Genomic DNA, 12467 nt, shown 5'->3' on the forward strand with positions numbered 1-12467 from the left:
CTCACAGTGACATCACTTCACCTCTTCATTTGATTGATCTTAGACAATAAACAGGAAATATGAGATGGATTACATGCAAAGAGATGTGGCTGAATTCCGACTGCATGTGGTTGAAAAGTTGTGGTTATGTTATAGAGATGTGCCAGCACTGTTTTTGCTACATACTGTAATGAAACATCTAGATTGTATCAATACCACCAACCATTTCTATTACAGTCATTACTGTGACTGTTTTTTGCGTTTCCACTATGGATAGTACCTGGTATCTGTTACTTTTTTAGTACCTGCTCTGCTGAGGTTCCAAGCGAGCCGAGCCGAGGCGATACTAAATGTGACGTCAACATACTGCCGGCCACTGATTGGTCAGAGTCTTCACTGGTAGAGCCGTCCCACACAAGAATCAAACCCGGCATTTTTAAATACCGTCAACAGCGTTACAGTCATACGTTTCTCTTCTCTTGCTTTGTGTGTGACAGAAAGCCACATACAGCAGCAAGTACACCACTGACTCCATGTCCTCCATTGTTTATGTGTTTGTGTCGAGTATAAAACGAAGTCACGGCAGGATCGCGGATCCGTGCTATGACGACCCCGCCCACGTTGAATAGGTACTTTTATGAAAGAGTACGGAAATATTTGACTCAAGTAAAAGTACCACTACTTTGAAGAAATTTTACTTGAGTACAAGTAAAAGTACTGGTCTAAAAATATACTCAAGTAAAAGTAAAAAGTAGCTTGTTAAAAAAATACTTTGAGTAAAAGTTACTTAGTTACTTTTATAACGGGGGTGGGGGGGGCGGCTGTAGGACAAAGTGATGGCTCATAAATCTCTAACTAGTTGTTTTAATTAAAGATAAAGGTATACATTTACAAATTCAGCTTCAATGACAAAATATGTCGACACACAACATTTAAAACATTTATGGAGATATGTAATTTTAGTGAAGACCATCCCATAAAACATTTTCAAATAACACAACCATTAAATTGAAGGTGGCATAATTGTGGATTCTGTAAACCCGGAGCGATTTTAGACTTTTTTGGGGGATTTTCTTACACCCCTAAATTTGATCTCAGCACCCCTAAAAATAAATAATAAACCCTCCATAGTCTCTAAATATTGTGTGGGAAACACTGAATGATTATTGGGGTTTTTTAAAACACTTGCAGGGCATTGAATTTCAAATTCTCATTAGGAGCTGAGCTCCTCTAAAGCTCTGATCCTAGTCCTACAATCACCCTGGTTTAAACCAACAGTCATACTGCATATCTATGAATCACTATAAGTCAAAGTCACAAGAGCAATAACTTTTCTTTACATTACCCAAAGAAGACCAAACTTTTAAGTACCCATGTTTAAAAGGCTGTGCCCCTGTGCAGCTTTCGCTCAATTCTCTCATTTCCGACGCTGTCCTTTTCACGTGAACGCATCATGCGCAATGCCTCGTCCTACACGAAGAGTGAGACAGACGACAGCACAACGTCTAATGGACATTTCTTTTAGAGTTTGTTGTGTTGTGTTAGAGTTTATATGTCGCTATGAGAGCTAGCTGCCAGGTGTAACAGGCTGCATGAATGTTAAGTCATTGTATCATGCTGGTTAATGATGCTGTTCGATCCCCTTTGCTTTAAAAAAACATTAACATTCGGCCAACATTTTTTACTCAGTAACGGATGTGATTTAAAGTGTAGCGAAGTACAATACTTCACACAAAACATACTTAAGTAAAAGTAAAAGTACATATTTTTTAAAACTACTTTAAAAAGTACAAATACACAGAAAAGCTACTCAATTACAGTAACGTGAGTAAATGTAATTCGTTACTTTCCACCTCTGCTTTTATGTAATGGAAAAGGTCTGTCCTGGAACGGTGTAGAGTCGAGTCGTGCTAGAACTGTATAGTGGAAAAGCGCCATTAGTAAAGTGGATTCTAATGTCTGGACTAGCAAGTGCAGAGTAGTCAGTGCTGGTGGCTGTTAGAGACCAGTACAGCTGATATGTCCTGTGTGTTTACCATAGGTAACCATAGTTTACATATGAAGTTAACTGTTACCACCCAGCAGATAAAACTTCACCAAGTTGTTGCACTACAGAAATCAATGGATCAGGAGAATGTGGACACCACACACACACACACACACACACACACACACACACACACACACTAGTTATCTTCAAAAAAGCAACTGTGAAGTGAAGAAAGTAAGTCAGTGCTCAGTCTGTTCAGTGATCAGGCTGTTTCACCTCAACAATGAATAGCCTGCATAGTGCAGCAGAAAGGATCCTCTCCAGTGCTGGAGACATGATGTTAGTGACAACACCACCTACTCTGGCTGAACTTTACGACGGAGGCTGTAAAATGCTGTCAAATGAATTTATTAAATAATGCAGTTAACTTTTTAAAATAAAAAGGCTGCAGACTATTTATCTTAATTGCCTTATGTTTCATATTTTATCTCTAAGGACACCAGTGAATGGTTTGGCACACAGTGAACTAAAGTAAGAGACTGAAAATAGAGCCTTCTTTTCTATTCATTTCATTGACATTCAGTTTTGAATTGAATCTGAATCAAACAACAATACTCAGGGATTGTGATGGTATTGAATTGGGAGATAAACACACCATCCCTACAGAATAAACCTTTATTTTTCATGTTTTTGTTCCATCTGGGTAAGTAGTTTAACTCCATTTGGACACTTTCATCTGTCAGATTGTGATTTTTTTATTTGCACTTAAGTGCACAACACAGTTTACATCACACCATGTGTATTCTCCAGCTTTTCCAGGGAAAACTCTGCAGTTCTAAACCTTCCAAAAGTACTTTAAACTATATTTTAGCACTAATAGTTGATGATTATTGTCACAGTTTACAGTGATATTTTATCTATGGAGTCTATGGTAGGTACTGTAGATCACTTGGCCAGTGTGACGACCCCATCAGGTCCTTTTCACAGTGTCATAGCAAGGTAAACACAGCTGCATCTAATAACATTAACAAACATGGCAGGTAGTGAGCAGTGTAATAATGAAGTATCATCAGTATGTTGTCATTGTCCCACCTTCATCAGGGAGTCTGTATTTATTCCGACGAGCTGCAGCTGTGTCTACTCTGCTGTGGGAATACTCACATGTGGGAAAAGACTCTGGTGGCAGGTCACCAAATGTTACTTTCATATGTAAGAAGTGTCATAACTACATGTATTACATCAGCAACATTTCACGATAAAGCTGAGCAAAGCATGCTTCATTTTTCTGCAGTGGCTCATCATGAACATGCTCTACTAGGAAAGAAAAAAATGACAGCTGTAGTGTTTTAGTGAATGCAGAGATCCTTCTCTACATGACAGCAGATATGACTATGGAGCTGATAGCGTCTGGTTTATCTGAGGTGAACATGGTGCAGGATGTGCAGGCTGTGAGGCTGCAGCCTGCTGCAGCAGGGCTGTCTGTGAACTGTCACACAGGATGTGAGTGAGGGTTGGTCACATATGATTCAGAGCTGTCTGTTCTTCTGCAACACTATGAACATGTGGTGAACTATTCTTTGCTATTGTTTATTTTAGTTGTGCCACTTTGCTTCACTGTCAACACCTCAATACTTCTGCTACCGATCAGAGAGCTCTTCTTTTAGTCATCATCTGATGATGCTAAACCAAAAATGAGTTTATCCATCCAGCAGCTGTCATCTTCAGTCATATTTCTCCATGATGCAGATTGCAGAATAAAGGTTATTAGTCTTTTAGTGTAATCCTGGATGCAACATTTTGTGGCTTAGTGGTTTTAATACTTGAGCCAAGGACTTCTTCTAGTAACTTCTTCTAGTAAACTGTGTCAACAAACTGATTTCAAAACAAAGTTCACGACACAGACTTGATAAATGCTGACATGATAAATACTGCTTCGATTTGCGAACTATTTCACTGTTGAGTAGCTGCTGCTAGCATTTGGGTCAGCTCCACCCTCTCGTTCAAATATGGTCACTTCTGGCTCCAAAAATCCAAGATGGCAACAGACAAAATGCATACTTGAGGCTTCAGAATGGGAGTCCACAAACCAGTGGCCGATGTCACAGTGGTTACAATGGTTACATTATGTTTTACAGTCTATGCCTTGGGACCAAGCTAAAACAGTGAGAGTCCTGGAGCAAGGGAGAGTAGCAGGTGAGCCAACTACCAATCACATCTATCGTCAAGGTTACTATAAGACTTAAAATCTTATTGACTGACATCATAATGACTTCTTGGGAAAAAAAAGATTTCGACTTAGTATTCCTAGAATCTTTTTAATGGCAGTCAGTTGGTGCATGCAGTGGCTGTAGGTTGTACTGCAGTTTAAGCTAGAAGTTGTCATAGCTGGTTCTAATCAATATATCATTTATTTTGTATGAAATATTGTGTTTTGGCACAAAGCACAGTTAAAATGTTCTGACTTTTCTGTAATTCCTGTTTGCTCCATGCTGCATGTAGGCCTACTGTACCTGACATGAGCTGAACATCAACAGAGTTTAATCACAGATGTTATTTCCTTGAGCAAAAGAAATAAATAACATTTTCATGGTGACCAAATAGCAGTGTACTCAACATATACACTGTTATAAGCTTCAGGCACTGGCTAGTATTTTTGAGAGACTGAAGGCAGAGGATGTACAATATGACATGCAGTACTTATCAGTGCTGGAGAGTAAAATGTGTTGTTCTGGTACAGTAAGATAAGTTATTGTTCTATTCCTCTGGTTGTTGGACAGTTCAGCTGACACTATAGAACAGAATCTGCTCAGGCCTTAAGGACATGAGATAAAGGCTGAGATGTAACTGACTGCCGAAGATAGAATGTCTGGCTGCAGGGCGACAGTTGACGTGACTGACAGTGGAACTTTGACACAGGAAGTCGGCTAAGAAAGCTGCTAGAAGCCAGTATTTGATGCTTAACGTACATATGTACGTTAGGATTTTCTGACTTGCCATATAGCAGGAACAGCTCAGGAGCACTTTCATGATAATGCTGGTCCATTTAAAGGACTGCTCCAATTTATTACAACTAAGATTTTCTTTGTGTCTCTTTGTCAGTACATTGCACTCACTAAGGTTACATGAAGATATGTGATATTGTTTAAATATGGGGATAATGGCTCATATTTTTAAAAGTGTCTCCTTGAAGGCAATCATAGTGTCAGCTGAGTGCAACACTACAATCATTGTGTGAAGCGGACGTGTCAGTTTCGGAAAGTCACACAAATGGACAGGCCTCCTCACACAGAGGCCAGACTGTTTCAGCCTCCAGGTTCTGACCCCCCCGTGTTCTTGTCTAATATGCAGACAGCGTGGAAGATGATTTCTGAGAGACTGAAGTTGGAGCTCTGTCATCTGGGTTGATGTGGGTATTGATATTTTTATATATCCTATATTAACAGGGATTAAAGTTCTCCAAAAGGCCAGATATGCGATCATTGTATGTGCTATTTAAAAGTACATGGCAGCGACATTATGCTGGTTTTGGTTGGTTCAATCAATGTAAGAAAGCAAAGTCTTAATGAGAGATCTTCTTTATGGCTATGATGATGATCTCTGTATTAAAGAGCAGTATGGTTCATCTCTGGTGGAGCTAAGCCCTCAGTGTGTGCTGCTCACACAGAGACAGTGAACCAGGTAAAAACTGGAGGTGTCAGCTACACTCCTTATGTTACTGTAAGTGCAATAAAAGCTACCAGAGTAAAAAACCAACAAGAGTAAGTTCATTAAATCCACCCAAAATTTGAGGTTTTATAATGGTAATAACGATTTCTGAACATTGATACCTCTGACCCCCATTGTGGTTATACAGACCGCAGTATGCCTTATTATTACCTGTAAGCTTTTCCATTTCATTTAGAAAAGAGCAGCAATGGTCAGTGGGTGAAATGTAAGGAGGAGAACAATTTGCCGTTTTCGCAGCTGTTTCCACCTTGTTTTCCTAGGAAGGGTGTTAAATAGATTTTTTTTGCTTTAATCCCTGTATTATTGCACTGTATATGTCATCTGATAAGTAACAAGAAACAGAAGTTTTGAAGATATTAAGGTCATTAGAAACACTGCATAAGCTGTTTTCACATGTGAACTCCAGACGATGTTCAGACCTGATTCATTGCTCTGTCACACATGTAGCACATGTCAGATGTTCTCACCAAGTGGAAATACTCTGTTTGCCTTAGACAAAGGCTGGTGTCTGCAAAAAGTAAACTGCAGTTGTCTTTTGGTGTTTTTTATGCTTTTAACAAAAAAAACAGCTTTATATCTTAAGCGAGAAACCACAGGAAGTCCTGCTTCCGCTAGCTTCACAGTGCAGCATTTCGGCCCTGTCCGACAGTGCTGCTTAACTGGTCTGCTGCTTTTATCCAGCACCATCCACATGATAGACACTAGGGCTGGGCGATTATGACAAAAATCTAAATCACAATTAATTGAATTTTTAACCTTGATTATTAATGAAGGATTATCTCCACCCTTGATGAACAATGATGTATTTTCACAGTTTCTTTAGTTTAGTATTTTCCACTGCTGCCCTCACACATGAGGATCTTTAGGGAGTGAAAATAAAGATGTTTTAAGGTGTGAAGCTGTGGTTAATGTCTAGTTTACTTGATTAGAACTATGTAAAGATCATGGTTTGGGTTCAAATCATCACTGGAGACAAGTTTTCAAATTCCTTACAGATATGCAACCTTTGCTGTCATGGCAACAGTGAACACCACCATTAATTGACATGAGCAAGATTAAGTCCATTAGAGTTTCTAAATGTCGATTTCGTTTATTTTCCGATGAATTGCCTAGCCCTAATAGACATATCATTAACACGCCTACCTGCTCTGGGGAAATTCACACATGATCTTAACTGGACATTACACAGTGTGGAGTTCCCCAGTGAAGTTATTTGGGTCCTTTTGCTCTATTCTTATTTTTACCAATAACATGCCTCTTGTTCTGAGTAAAGCCAGTTTAGCTATGTTTGCTGAAGATTCTACAGTATATATGTCATCAAGCAGTGTGGAAGAGTTAAATGTTCTCCTGGGGAGATAATAAGCATTTAGTTTTGAATGTGTTGCAGGTTATTCAAGCTTTAATACTGTCTCATCTAGATTATTGCTCAGCTATCTGGTCTAGTGCAGCTAATAAAGAGCTGTATAAGCTTCAATTAGTACAAAATAGAGCAGCCCGTCTTGCACTCCAGTGTTCAATAAGAAAAAGTACAGACCAAATGCATGCTTATCTTGCCTGATTGAAGGTGGAAGATAGATTTTAACATTATTCTGGGATATTATGTATTTTTAAACAACCAACCTCTGGGAACAGACATGACCATCAAACAAGACAGGTGAGGAGGGATCATGTCATAATTCCTAAACCTAGAACAAATGCCATGAAAAAAACTGTTATGTATAGAGCCATGTTTCAGTGGAATAAGTTTAAGTTTGTTGTTTCTATAGTGTAGGTTATTGTGTACAGCCATCTGTGTGTGTGGATACCAATGATGTAAGCTGGTTTCAGTGGGGGGGGGGGTTTATAATAAGACTCTATTTAGGCATGCATTTATGTTATATTGTAATTGTAATTGGTTGTATTTATTTTAACATGGACCCCAGGAAGAGTAGCTGTTGCCTAGGTAACAGCTTGTGGGGATCCAAATAAACTAAACACAGACTGTAGCTGTGAGCTGGCAGGGTAAAGTCTGTTTAATGTCCAGTCCAACTGATTTGGACATTTGCATTCACACATACAGTACAGCTCCTCCAGCTGATGTTAGGATAACTGCAGGGTTGCAGTGCATGTGTAAAAAGAGCCATAGCATGTTTACTTCATTCACAATTATGTCAAGGATCCAAATGTTCACCAATGAATATTTACTGACATATTATCTGACTTTGTAACTCTGAAACGTATCACTGTTTGCTCCATGCTGCGTGTAGATTTAATGTACATTAAACTTCATGAGATATTGCTACAGTAGTTTCTGACTGCAGCCATTTGAAGGCTAGAGTTGTAACCTAATCTTTGCCTTAACCCCAGGATGAAGACCTCACGCCTAGCTGTAACTTCAAACAACTAAAACCACGACTAGACTTGATTGACTAGAACCTGATTGTTAATACATTCTCAAATTGACCATCATAACCGTATACTGGAAAATATGTACAGTTAAATAGAGCTAAAATATATACACATTGACTAAATGATGCCCAATAACAAAAAATCTACTCAGATGAGGAGTCTCAGATATCAGTTTAGTATCCAAACAGGCTTACAAGGCCATGTTTTACAAGGAACTTCTCATCAAACCACATCTCAGTTGGTGGGATCACCAGAGGCAGTGAGTGCATGTTACAACTCCATGAGTGTCAAAATGTGCATATATTAGTGTTTGTCAGTACACCTCATGATGAAGATGCTCAGCCCATACAGGCTTACCAGATACACTCAGGAATGTTTGTATACAGATATAAGACCAAATACGCTTTGCGCTGGTCAGCGCTCGGGCCCTAAATATACAAACTAAAGGAATACTTTCATAGAATATTATGTACAATGTTCACACAGCAGACACCAACGCTACTGTAAGTTTTCAAACCTTATTAATGGAGCAATAATTTCCAGCACATTTATTAGAGACCACAATCTGGTATCAGTCATGCTCTACTGGGTTCATTCAGGTGTCCTATGTGTCAGCAGCAGTGGAGCACCTGAATGACTCCATGATGAAAGCTTTTCACTGAGTAATAATATTATAGATATTTGTTATGATAGGATATGTTTGATAAAAATACATTAACAAGTACTGTTTGTATTTGGTCATTTTCACATAAAGCTTTGGGAGCCCCCTCTGTGTGTGGCTTTGTTGCCATTTTGAGTGAATTGAGTCGAATTATGTATGTAAAAAAACAACAATGTAACACAGGCTGATTTGTAATGTTCTGATTACACTTTGGGTCATACTGTGTTCCATATACTGCAGCCTGACTGAGGCCAACACTAACAATGATATTTCAAAGTTATAAACCATCATCAACCCAGAAACGCTGCTATACAACATGCTTATTTACAGAATATCACAGTTTAAGTCAGCCTGTATTGCCAGTCCTTATTGTTGTTTAGTGTATTCCTGTCTGCGGTAGACTCCCGTGCACTCTTCCTCATTTCTCAGTAAGTGCAGTAATTACTGTTGTGACTCGGCACTTCCTCTTTCAGTCGGGTGGAGTGGGAGGCATTCACTATACTTTGTCTGATATCTGCACACTTTGTGTTTTCTCTGTCTTTGACTTGATACTAATCAAACTGGAAGAGTGGAAGGTCTCAGTAACCTTTCTGGCCTTTGTGCTTTAATACTTCTAATAGTTTTTAATAATAAAATTGTGGACAACTTTTGAAGAACATCGAGTGGGACGCTTTTGAGGCACCTGTAATGTAGAGAGCTGGATGATTAGTCATTTCTTATCATTCCTGGAGCCAAACAAACTGTCCTTACATTCAGTGCAGACAGGATACGCTGCTCCCAGCTGAATCATAGCTGGGAGCATGCAGATGGCTGAAATGCCCTTTTATGGCAGTGCAGGGTTTTTAAAACAGGAAATGACATCAGGACATCTGAGTCGGATCTTGCGAGAACCCTGTCATTCCAGAGTAGAGGATGATCCAAGTTTGTCTGGAAATGAAGCCACTGACACTAGACCCCCACCCCCCCAACTAAAATAGCAGACTGAACAACGATGTTATTTGGTGTGTGACAGACTGATGAGAGCCATTAAACAAAATCACCAGCAGAGAGAAGCTAGCAGCACAACTGTGTATCAGCATGTTGAGCTGAATGACAGCAGCCTGAGAGAAGTGTAAGATACAGCCAGAAGTCCTTAAGTCTAACATGTTGCTGCACATATTTTAAATAACTTTGGCTTGTAGTAGAGGTTCTGAACCGGAGCATTTTCTACAGTGGAAGATGGTGTTTGGACAAGTTAGTGATCATCATTCAATTTGTCTTGGTTGAGCAACTTTATTGATTATATTTTCACATAGAGAATTAAAGGCATCACAAGCTTCAGTGCAACAGAACAGATGAGAGAAAGAAGTGTCACTTTGCATTGATTATGCGTTGCATTATAGATTTGATTTCATATGGTTTACTTTTTTGCAATGAATTCTGCACAAAATAACTTAAATAACAAAATAATTAAAAAGGTGGAGGGCTTGACTGCTCAGTGGAATCCTGGCATGAATGTCTGCCACAAGTTACATGTCAGAGCCACTACTTGTTGTTTTTACACTTTGTTTAATCTGTGTATAATATTGAGCTGGTAGTTGGATTCTGTTATTTTTAGACAGGCTAGCTGTTTCCATCTGTTGTTCTGTTGAGCTAGGCCAAGCATCCTCTGGTTGTAGCTTCATATTTAACACAGTGCTATAGATCTTCTCATCCAAGTCTTGCAAAGAAAGTTAATAATGTTTGACTATTCCTTTGAGTGGTGATAGAGATTCTTGAATTGCAGTTCTAGAATCTATGATGGTCTCCTACCTACAGTATTTTCATGGGATTAGTTGTCATTTTTATTGCAGTGATACTGTGACTAAGTTGTAAACTTTTGACTGTGGGGATTGAGAGATCCCAAGCAAGATCACAAACTGCTGGAGTGGTCTGATCATTGTCTTTCTCTTGGTCATAGGGACATTTAAAGGCTAATCTAATGTCTGGCCAAAATAATTAAAAATGAGTCATTTGGCCAACACTGGCATATTTAAAGTGACTAGTGCAGTGCCCGTGCAAAATCTGTTTTTGCGTGTGTTTTTACTACAAAGTCAGACATCCCAACTCTCCCACATATTGATAGCAGTTCCTTGACGCTCGTAAATGACATCCAATCTCCCGGAATCTGGAGCGTGCAAGCAAGAGCGGGGGCTAGACAGTGACTGCGCGTGTATATGTGTGTGTGGGACTATTAATGCAGCACGTGTGAGAAAGCATCCTGATAGCTCAGTGTTGCCGCTTATCAGAGCAATCCCCGCACCTCGTCCACCGGAACCCCCCACCCCCTCGACTGACATCTCCCTGAAATTACTTTTTGCAGGTTGGGATGTCTACAAAGTAGCCTGGGCTATTCAAAGTGTTTTCAGCTAGAGTGGCAGCAGCAAATGTGTGCTTCTTTTACCAATATATTTATCTATATATTTTAGATTTCTTATCCAGACAACATCAAACTCAGCACTGTACTTACTCATGCCTGTAGTAAGACACCTGTCATATCTGAAATCAATCGGATGAACGGTTCGAGAGATAAGAGACAGACAGACAGAGATGGAGATGATTAAAGTGTATTGTGCCTGTAAAGAATGAATAAAGAAAATATAGAAAGTATTAGTGTAGGTTTAGATGTCTTATCAATAGAAACTATTTGATGCAGTCATTTGTAACCTGGTCTGTGTCTTTTCTTTTCTGCAGCCAGACAGAAGAAACCCAGAGTTGATCATCTGACTGGGCAGGAAGGCTGTCACAGTTTACAGTTCAGGTATGTACTACTCACCTTCTCTCTACATTACATACACTAGGATATTAGTGAATTTAAATGAGCAGCTCATCTGAGATGATCCCAAATCAGAGACTGTATATAAAGTTGTACATAGCACAGTCTGATGTCATTTGTTTACATTGGAGCCCAGAACTGCAGTTTTTATGTTTTCTGCTTGAAACCAGAATCATACCAATAAAGAATGTAGAGTTACTGTTGCCTCAGACCCAAGCTAACACTAGCTTACTGGGAACACCAGGTGCTGCACACTAAGATTAGCTACTTTAGCTAAATTATGCTCATCGGGCAGTTAATATAATCAAGTAACTTTCAAAGCCACTATAAGTCTTCTAATCCTATTAATGAAGCAATCGTTTCCTAAAATGATCACCAACAGACCAAAATTTGTCAAATTAAAAAAAAGAGATGATGAATTAGACTTCAGTCACATTGTTGTGGAAATGAAAACAGAGTTTTTGCCCTCTGATATCTATACACGCATCTGTCCCTGTTTCTGTCCATATTGCTCTGTTACTACGACCCACAAATAGTTAAGTGTGGTTTTATATGATGGGTGTGGCCAGCTACTTGCCCAAAATGACGTGATTGGATGAACTTGTAAACACCCCTGAGTGCAGGTTGAGTCATAAAGCATTTGAAACTGTTTTACAAGAAGAGGAAAAACAGGATTTTTTATATAAAAATACTCTGGTACAGGGTTTGGTTTAACATGTATTTATACAGTATAACAAGACAGAAATGAATAATGAACTCAGAGACACATGATTCAAACTGGGAAAAAGTATTTTTTATTTCATGGAGCCTTTACGGTCCATCAGCTTCACTGGCTTCAACCTCAAGTTGTGATAGTTGCTGCTTGCTCTAATCTTTACTCTAAGCAGTATCTTTTAATTTTCTGAATGAAATTACAAAGTATGATCAAC

The 12467-nt window shown here is 39.1% G+C and overlaps 1 protein-coding gene across 2 annotated transcripts in view; it reads left to right on the forward strand.

Moving 5' to 3' along the window:
* The window catches only part of tln1 (talin 1), a 79523-nt gene that overhangs the window by 7628 nt on the left and 59428 nt on the right, over positions 1-12467 (forward strand). For both annotated transcript variants that reach the window (XM_053340472.1, XM_053340473.1), the window contains exon 2: positions 11457-11523. The gene's annotated coding sequence lies outside the window, so the exon portion shown is untranslated. The remainder of the gene's footprint in view (positions 1-11456; positions 11524-12467) is intronic.

The sequence above is a fragment of the Scomber japonicus genome, chromosome 19, assembly GCF_027409825.1.
Source record: "Scomber japonicus isolate fScoJap1 chromosome 19, fScoJap1.pri, whole genome shotgun sequence".
Classification (NCBI taxonomy): domain Eukaryota; kingdom Metazoa; phylum Chordata; class Actinopteri; order Scombriformes; family Scombridae; genus Scomber; species Scomber japonicus.